Here is a 10560-nt window from a genome sequence, read left to right as displayed (position 1 = left end):
TACTTTCTGCCATCCACTTTGAGTACCACACTACCATACACTTTACATTGTCACCACCTTCAATTATCATGCTACGAGAGGCAATAAGGAGTTCGGCGCAGAGGCCAATTATAACCAAGCAGCTTCTTGCCATTCCTTCATGTATACACGGGGAAGTACATATTTTGGTGCAGTCAGTGATGAACAAGCAGGCGCTAACAAGCACAACGATCATTTGCTTCAGGCAGAAAAGAAAGTAGAGGATGGTGCAGTATGTAGGTTTCTCTATGGTGTAAGAAACTATGGATAAGACCGTTGACGGTGATACTGTTCAAATCTGTGTGTTAGAGAGATCAGCTGTGTCAGGGTCGTCCCCTGCCTTCTTGGTGTCTGCAGTGACAAACAACCCAGTGCTGCCGTAATGTAGGCTGTGGGCAAGTCTTACACAATACACTTTCCTTTACATAGCACTGTTTTGCCACTTAGAGGCAACACAGACGGATGTGGCTCTACGCAATGGAGTGATATGCTATCAGATGTCTTCAAATATACCCTAATGGAGCATGGGGTGGCAGGGTAGCCTAGTGGTTAAAACGTTGGACTAGTAACCGGAAGGTTGCAAGTTCAAATCCCCGAGCTGACAAGGTACAAATCTGTCGTTCTGCCCCTGAACAGGCAGTAAACCCACTCCACTGTCATTGATGGAATATGTCAACGAAATATGTATCTTTGGCCAACAGTCAGCATAAAGTCTGATGTGTCCTATGCGAGCATGATTGGGCTTCTTCTGGAGTTATCAATATCTCTGTGTGTGTGTGTTTCTAATATCATATACAAAAGCCCAGAATGCCCACTTTGGAGATAGTCACCACTGGTTTTCATTGTGACCTGATAAAGGCTGGCAAAGAAAATAAGAGATTACAATTTAAAGCCCATGAACAAAAACACAGAGAGAGTGGTTTGAATACAAAGCGGCCATGATTGAAAACCTCCTCTCAAATGCTCTCTACACTGTTTCTCACAATGAGTCTTGCTGCTTATTTCAAGCGTTTTGGCGTGGAATGCAATTACACTCGAACACATTGAAGATGTGATTGTTATGGCTTCTCAACAAATAAACTTTCAGGCAAATAGTTTTAGGTATTAAAACGTCTTAAGGATCCACCCCTTTTTTCAATTTTCACCTAGAATGACATACCCAAATCTAACTGCCTGTAGCTCAGGACCTGTTGATACCATTTGAAAGGAAACACTTTGAAGTTTGTGGAAATGTGAAATTAATGTAGAATAATATAGAATAGATCTTGTAAAAGATAATACAAAGAAAGAAACATGCAGTTATTATTTATTTTTGTACCTGAAATGCCCAGGTACAATTTAGATTTTGGTCACTAGATGGCAGCAGTGTATGTGCAAAGTTTTAGACTGATCCAATGAACCATTGTATTTCTGTTCAACAATTTGTATCAAGACTGCCCAAATGTGCCTAATTGGTTTATTAATACATTTTCAAGTTCATAACTGTGCACTCTCCGCAAACAATAGCATGGTATTATTTCACTGTAATAGCTACTGTAAATTGGACAGTGCAGTTAGAATAACAAGAATTGAAGCTTTCTGCCAATATCAGATATGTCTATGTTCTGGGAAATTTTCTTGTTACTTACAACCTCATGCTAATCACATTAGCCTACGTTAGCTCAACCGTCCCGCGGGGGACAAGATAACATGCACTTCAGAAGGGGCTGCTGCAGGCGTAAGTGATTTAGAAACCGATTCTATGTGCCTCTCTAAGGCAGAGTTCAGATTTTTTTTTTATATTGATCTTTTGTCCAATCACATCAGCTCTGAAAAAGATGTGAAAAGGTCTGATGTGACTAGTCAAAAGACTGGAAAAAATGTCAAAATTGGGCTGCCTCTGTAAATGCAGCCAAAATTACATTGTCTGTCAGTCTGTCAGTCTCTCATCGAATGCTGATGCACCAGGTCCAAAAGCCCCTTCAGTGAGACATAACGCCTCATGGCTTCTTTTCAAGCTCTGGCAAGGGCAATGGAGCCCCATATTCCTCTCAACGTACAAAAGTAATTCCGGCAAAGATATAAAATCAGTGTATGGAAGGCTCCAGGTGTATCGGCAAACACCTGGCACGTGTTCCCAACAAAAACCTAGCAACATATAGTCTTAGCTTCCTGTGAGGTGTAGCGGACCTTGAGGTCTCTGTTTCTGCCCGGTACGTTCGAGTAGCATTAATGCCTCGTTCAACTCATGAGCTTTAAGATGATGTGCTTGAGATTTGGATGAGGAGATGTCTTTCACCTCCACCATTTGTTTTGTTATCTACTCTCCTTTAGGAATACGATGGCAACAACGAGCATCCGCTTTCATTCACATCAACTGTCATCCATGTCTTAAGTGAGGCTTACATGCTTCCCAATTGATTGCGCAACGATGGACCAACAGCACATTTACAGTGTTAATAAGTCCCAGTAGTAATATTTCTAGTAAACACACACAAAATCATAGGATGAGGCACATGTGAGCCGGAAGCAATTATGTACTCTTCGTACAGTAAATGAAGAAGATTAAGCCTCGGCCGGTGGGATAAAAGTACGCAGTTAGACGCACAAGATCACAGAGAAACACAGTGCTGAACACAAGCAAAGCGGACGCTCCTGTAGGATCATTAAAGCAGCGGCAACTGCACCCTGCAGCAGAAAAAGTGTTGTCGACAGACAGCGCTATTAAGCAGAGAGGCTGTGTGGAAAAGGAGAGAGCCAAAGGATTGAGATAGTAGGAGAAGAGGGGGTACTAACTGCAGACTACAGACCTCCTGGGTTTAAGAAACAGCAAAAAAGACAGAGATTATTAGAAACAATAGGGCTACCTCTGCTTCGGCCCTAATGATGTTTGTGCAAACATAGTCATATTAGGGGGTGCTGGTTGAAACACTCTAGTTGATGAGGGACTTCAACTCATGTTTGATTTGTTTACTTTGCAAGTGTGTTAGCCAGGATGGCAAAAGTATTCATATTTTGGGAAGGATTGTGTGCAAGGTAGTTATTATGTTTTTGGGATGGGATAGTGGAGGTGGGTCCAAAACCATAGGAACATCCTAATCACCCGACTGCTAATACTGGCTTAATAGGATAATTTTGGAGCCAGAGTTTCGATGGGATTGATCTGAGTTATCATTTCACGTGTGTTAATTGGCATGTTTAAATGGGGGGGGCTTCGCAGCAGACTTAAATATTGAAATGGCATCACAAATACATGCTGTTGCAGACATGCACGGTCAGGGCAATGCACAGACAGACCTTTTGGTGGGGCAGATGCTCAACAAAAAAAAAGACCACCTAAAAAGAAAAATCCGTAACCGCGGTCACCGACTCGGTGAGCAGTTATGGCTTTGATTATTTAAAGAAAAGGAGCATGTACTCTACGCACTTAGAGACGTATAGGAGCATGTGCCTGCATGTGGTGTACATGTACCACGGGAAAACGGGCACGCATTATATAGTGTCTTTGCTTCGATTGCTTTGTGCTCTCAGACATCCTGAGTTATGTCCAAACACTCCAAGTTATGAGGATCAACAATACAGCCTGGCTGATCAAAACCAGCTAATTGATGAAAGTAAATGTTCGTTTTCTCTCCCACTCTAAAGTGATCTGATGGGAAATTTAAAAAAGTGTCTCAACTTATCTTTTTCTCAAGGGAGCTAATAAAGAAAACGAAACTTAATAACACATCTGTTTTGATTGATTCAACTGTGTTATTGGGGATGGGAGCAAGAGCGGATCTATATCATTAGGCAATGGGAAAACATTAACAAGCTTTGGGGCCTACACTAAATACATCAAGCCACCAGAAGAAGCCAGAAGATAAAAGAGACTGTATTAATCAAAATAATGTCGGTCGGGAGAACCCTTGGTGCAATGCCCTGTCGTTTTACACTGATTAAAATAGAAGCCGGCACTTGGAATCCAATAGTTATGCTTTATAGATTGAGACATGCAATGATGGAAATGGATGTCTTGTAAAATGTTAATCTAGTGTTCGTCCCAAATGGCACTCTATTACCAACGAGTGCAATACTTTACACCAGGGCCCATAGAGAATAGGGTGTAATTTGTGGCTAGCATTAATCTTTTCCAGTCATTTATCTCCTAAAGTAAGATGCCATGTCTCAAAGGTTTTTTACAACTTTGGGATAATTATGAACAGATGTCCACTTTTTCAGAGTAAAACATTTAACTGTCCCTAGATTGAGAATTGATAAACCCCTGACTATAGACCGAAAAAAAAAAAATATTAGATCATTTTTAAAAATCCTACATTTTACTGATGTAATTTCTTGTCAAAAGTTTGAACACACCTACTCATTCAAGGGTTTTTCTTTCTTTTTACTTAAAAAAAATATATTGTAGAATAATAGTGAAGACATCAACACTAAGAAATAACACATATGGAATCATGTAGTAACCAAAAAATGGTTAAACTATTTTTAATTTTTAATATTTGAGATTCTTCAAAGTAGCCAACCTTTGCCTTGATGACAGTTTTGCACAGTCTTGGCATTCTCTCAACCAGCTTCACCTAGAATGCTTTTCCAACAGTCTTGAAGGATTTCCCACATATGCTGAGCACTTGTTAGCTGCTTTTCCTTCACTCTGTGATTCAACTGATCCCAAACCATCTCAATTGGGTTGAGGTCGTGTTGATTGTGGAGTCTAGGTCATCTGATGCAGCACTCCATCACTCTCCTTCTTGGTCAAATAGCCCTTACACAGCTTGGAGGTGTGTTGGGTCATTATCATGTTGAAAAACAAATGATAGTGGGACTAAGCACCAACCAGATGGGATGGCGTATCGCTGCAGAATGCTGTGGTTGTAAATAAATCACTGAAAGTGTCACCAGAAAATCACCCCCACCTCCATGCTTAACGGTGGGAACCACACATGCAAAGATCATCCGGTCACCTACTATGTGTCTCACAAAGACAGTGGTTGGAACCAAAAATCTCTAATTTGGACTCCAGACTAAAGGACCGATTTCCACCTGGGCGAATGTTCATTGCTCGTGTTTCTTGGCCCAAGCAAGTCTCAAATCAAATCAGATCTTATTATTATTGGTGTCCTTTAGTAGAGGTTTCTTTGCAGCAATTCGACCATGAAGGCCTGATTCACGCAGTCTCCTCGGAACAGTTAATGTTGAGATGTGTCTGTTACTTGAACTCTGTGAAGAATTTATTTGGGCTGCAATCTGAGGCTGGTAACTCTCTTGAACTTATCCTCTGCAGCAGATGTAACTCTGGGTCTTCCTTTCCTGTGATGGTCCTCATGAGAGCCATTTTCATCATAGCGCTTGATGGTTTTAGCGACTGCATTTGAAGAACCTTTCAAAGTTATTGACATTTTCCATATTGATTGACCTTCATGTCTTAAAGAATGGTGGACTGTCGTTTCTCATTGCTTATGTGAGCTGTTCTTACCATAATATGGACTTGGTCTTTGACCAAATAGGGCTATATTCTGTACTACCCCTACTTTGTCACAACACAACTGATTAGCTCAAATGCATTAAGAAGGAAAGAAGGCACACCTGTTCATTGAAATGCATTCCAGGTGACTACCTCATGATAGCTGGTTGAGAGAAGGCCAAGAGTGTGCAAAGCTTTCATCAAGGCAAAGGGTGGCTACTTTGAAGAATCTCAAATATAAAATATATTTTGATTTGTTTAACACTTTTTTGGTTACTACATGATTCCACATGTGTTGTCATGCTTTTGATGTCTTCACTATTATTCTACCATGTAGAAAATTGTAAAATTAAAAACCATTCAATGAGTAGGTGTCCAAACTTTTGACTGGTACTATATGTATTTTTTGTTGTGAAGCCAGTACATACAAATCATGCAATACCACAAATATTCCATGTGTTATGGTGAGTATATTCCCCCCAATATTCAATTGTTTCGTTACAGCAACCTGCAATATAACCTCTCTTTGAGGGGAAAACTAAATTTAGTTTCAGGTTTATGAATTCCATCAGTGTGTTGAGCCTCTGTTGACCCATTGGAAGGTGATTCATCTTGACCAGGAAATTGCTCTACAGGTGCTTCTCTCCATCACTCGTAAAGCATTTCCATGAGCACCTCCAGATTGACTGTCACAGGTTAGTTTGTCACCCACAAATAATGGATGCTGTTGCACTGGATGCAGACAACCAGCCACCTAGGTATTGAGTGTTATTGCTATTGTCTTACGTGAATGTTACCGTTAGGTTTACTTTAGGTATCTCATCCAAATTCTCACACCTGAAGACTCCTTTGGGTAAAGTAAGTTATTCTATTTTATTGAGAATAAATAACTTCATGCCGGATTCACAACACTTCTGATTGCATTGTTAACATCATGGAGTAGTCCATAGTCCCACAACCTCTAATAAACATCCATTTTATAATCAGGAAAAGATGCCTACAGCATTTTGATATTGTTTCCGTCAAGGACCACATATATTAACGTGATTCATATTCATGCGTCTGGCCTTGCCATCTTCAAAATAAAAGTGAAATCAACGTTTGACATCTGTTTTGCAAAAGTGTAACGTAGACGCAGTGAGTCAGAAAATAAGTGCAGTGTGAGTTTAATAAGAACGAACATGGACCGAATACAAACCAAGAACCATATCTAACAAGGAAACATAAACAATACTACCTGATGACTGACGGAACAGAGTGCTATATAAATGTTAAGTAATCAAGGTAGTAATGAAGTCCAGGTGTGACTGATGATGGGGCGCAGGTGTGCGTAATAATAGTTGCCAGGTGTGGTTAAGGGGTGTTGCCAGGACCGTAGGTTAATAGACCGGTGACGTCGAGCGCCGGAGGGGGCAAGCGGGAGAAGATGTGACAAAAAGAGCTTGAATCCATCACCCCAAGGGAGTAAAACTGAATATGTAGTTTAATTTATTTTTCTTATGCACAGATTTAGACTATAAGTCAACACGAACTAAACAAACAGGTATATTGATTAAGTCCATTAAGTCCATTAAATCTAGAATCCTAAATAGCTTAATCTATTTTTGGAATTACAGTGGAAATTATTTATATATATATTGAATAATATAACTTAAGGCACCTTCAGAAATTATTCATACCCTTTGACTTATTCTACATTTTATGTTACAGCCTGATACGCACAATACCCCATAATGACGAAGTGAAAACATGTTTTTAGAAATGTATTGAAAATAAAATACAGAAATATCTCATTTACATAAGTATTTACACCCCTGAGTCAATTCTTTGTAGAAGCATCTTTGGAGACTTTGGTGTAAGCTTTGAACACCTTGATGGTACAATATTTACCCATTATTCTTTTTTAAATTCTTCAAGCTCTGTCAAGTTGATTATTGATCATTGCTAGACAGCTATTGTCAAGTCTTCCCATAGATTTTCAAGACGATTTCAGTGAAAAACTGGGCCACTCAGGAACATTCAATGTCATCTTGGTAAGAAACTCCAGTGTAGATTTTGCCTTGTGTTTTAGATTATTGTCCTGCTGAAAGGTGAATTTGTCTCCCAGTGTCTGTTAGAAAGCAGGCTGATCCAGGTTTTCCTATAGGATTTTGCCTGTGCTTAGCTCTATTCCGTTTCTTTTTTATCCTAAAAAACTCCCTATTCCTTGCTGATGACAACCATACCCATAACATGATGTAGCCACCACCATGCTTAAAAATATGAAGAGTGGTACTCAGTGATCTGTTGTGTTGGATTTGCCACAAACATAACACTTTGTATTCAGGACAAAAAGTACATTTCTTTGCCATATTTTTTTGCAGTGTCACTTTTAAGTGCCTTGTTGCAAACAGGATGCATGTTTTGGAATATTTTTATTCTGTCATTTAGGTTTGTATTGTGGAGTAAATACAATGTTGTTGATCCATCCTGTTTCCTCATACAGTATCACAACCATTAAACTCTGTAACAGTTTTAAAATCACCATGGATCTCAGTGAAATCACTGAGCAGTTTCCTTCCTCTCTAGCAACTGAGTTAAAAGGGAAAGGAAAGGGGGTTTACCTAGTCAGTTGTACAACTGAAATGCATTCAACTGAAATGTGTCTTCCGCATTTAACCCAACCTCTGAATCAGAGAGGTGCGCGGGGCTGCCTTAAATCGACAGTTCGGAAGGATACCTGTATCTTTGTGGAGACTGGGTGTATTGATACACCATCCAAAGTGTAATTAATAACTTCAACTTGCTCAGAGGGATATTCAGTATGTGCCTTTCTTATTTTTACACATCTACCAAATCGGTGCCCTTCTTTGCGAACCATTGAAAAATCTCCCTGGTCTTTGTGGTTGAATCTGTCCTTGAAATTCACTACTCGTTTGAGGAAGCTTACAGATAATTGTATATGTGAGGTACAGAGATGAGGTAGTCATTCAAAAATCATGTTGACCACTATTATTGAACACGGAATGAGTCCCTGCAACTTATTATGCGATTTGTTAAGACGATTAACTCCTGAACTTATTTAGGCTTGCCATAACACAGGGGTTGAATACCTATTGACCCAATTCATTTTTTATTCATTTCAAAAAAACATTTTGAACAACATGTTGACATTATTTTGTGTAGATCAGTGACACAAAATCTAAATTTAATCCATTTTAAATTCAGGCAAAATGTGGAAAAACTAATAGGGGTGTGAATACTTTCTGAAGGCTCTCATGAGCTTAGTTCAACTGTTGTAGCCCATTAGAACCCCAAATATAAGCTTGTTTTACTCCAAAGTTTGTAAACAATATAAACGTAAACAAGCCTCAAAACATGGTTAAAGCTTTCATTTTGATATCATGTATGGTCAGTCTTTGCAGCCATAGCTCTGTCTATGAGTTTGAGAGTGGTTATACCCCACAATATCAAAATGTTTTGGTAAAAAGCTTAGGGATGGCCATAGAGACATTTTCTCTTGGCCCATCCCTAAGCTTTTACCTAAACAGAGGTGGGGTGTCCACTTTGTTATTGTTTCAACTGCAGATTCCAGCTTTAAGAGCAGTGAGCTGTGACCTGACATTATTTTCATGAATATATACACTCACTGGTTAGTTTATTAGGTACACTACCCTGTTCACAAAATGGATCGCTCCTACGACACAGTGAGTCACGTGGCTATAGCTTGCTATATGAAGCATGCAGACAGACATTGAGGCATTCAGTTACTGTTCGATTGAACGTTGGGCAAAACTAATGACCTAAGCGACTTTGAGCGTGGTATGATCGGCGATTCCAGTATCTCAGAAATGGCCGAACTCCTGGGCTTTTCACTCACGACAGTGTGTTTCCCCAGAATGGTGCGACAAACAAAAACAACATCCAGTCAGCGGCAGTCCTGTGGGCGAAAACAGCTCGTTGATGAGAGAGGTCGAAGGAGAATGGCCAGAATCATGCAAGCTAACAGGTGGGCCATAACCAGACAGATAACAATGCAAGTAGTGTGTAGAATGAGATCTCGGAACAGACAACTTGTTGATACGGAACAGACAACTTGTTGATACTTGTCACGGATGGGCTATTATAGCAGACGACCACGCCGGGTTCAACTCCTGTCAGTTAAAAAGAAAAGAAAGGCACGCGTTCACTATTACTGCACAATTGAGGAGTGGGAAAACATTGCCTGGTCCAAGGAATCCCAGTTCCTGTTGCGTCATGCTGATGGCAGAGTCAAGATTTGGCATAAGCAGCATGAGTCCAGGGACCCATCCAACCTGGTGTCAACGGTACAGGCTGGTGGCGGTAGTGTCCCGCCATCCGAACTGCAGAAACTGCATGATGTCATCATATCAGCGTGGACCAACATCCCTGTGGAACAATAAAAAAATATAAAAACGCATCATGTAAAGTATTGGTCCCATGTTTCATGAGTTTCATAAAATATTACAGAAATTGCACAAAAAAGCTTATTTCTCTCAAAGTTGGTGCACAAATTTGTTTACATCCCTGTTAGTGAGCATTTTTCCATTGCCAAGATAAATCAATCCACCTGACAAGTGTGGCATATCAAGAAGCGGATTGAAAATAATTATCTTTACACAGGTGCACCTTGTGTTGGGGACAAAAGGCCACTCTAAAATGTGTGTTTTTTTTCCACAAAACACAATGCCACAGATGTCTCAAAGTTTTGAGGGAGCATGCCATTGGCATGCTGACTGCAGGAATGTCCACCAGAGCTGTTTCCAGATAAAATAATGTTAATTTCTCTACGTCATTTTAGAGAATTTGGCAGTACGGCCAAGCGGCCTCACAACCGCAGACCATGTGTAACCATGCCAGCCCAGGACCCCCACATCTGGCTTCTTCACCTGCAGGATCATCTGAGACCAGCCACCTGGACAGCTGATGAACCGGAGGAGTATTTATGGTCTGTAATAAAGCCCTTTTGTGCAAAAAACTAATTCTGATTGGCTGGGCCTGGCTCCCCAGTGGGCACCCCTGCCCAGTCATGTGAAATCCATAAATTAGGGCCTAATGAATTTATTTAAATTCACTGATTTCCTTATATGAACAGTAACTCA

The sequence above is a fragment of the Oncorhynchus nerka genome, linkage group LG2 (genome assembly GCF_034236695.1).
Source record: "Oncorhynchus nerka isolate Pitt River linkage group LG2, Oner_Uvic_2.0, whole genome shotgun sequence".
NCBI classification, from domain to species: Eukaryota; Metazoa; Chordata; class Actinopteri; order Salmoniformes; family Salmonidae; genus Oncorhynchus; species Oncorhynchus nerka.
The sequence above is the reverse complement of the archived record's forward strand: the minus strand, read 5'-3'. Positions refer to the sequence as shown.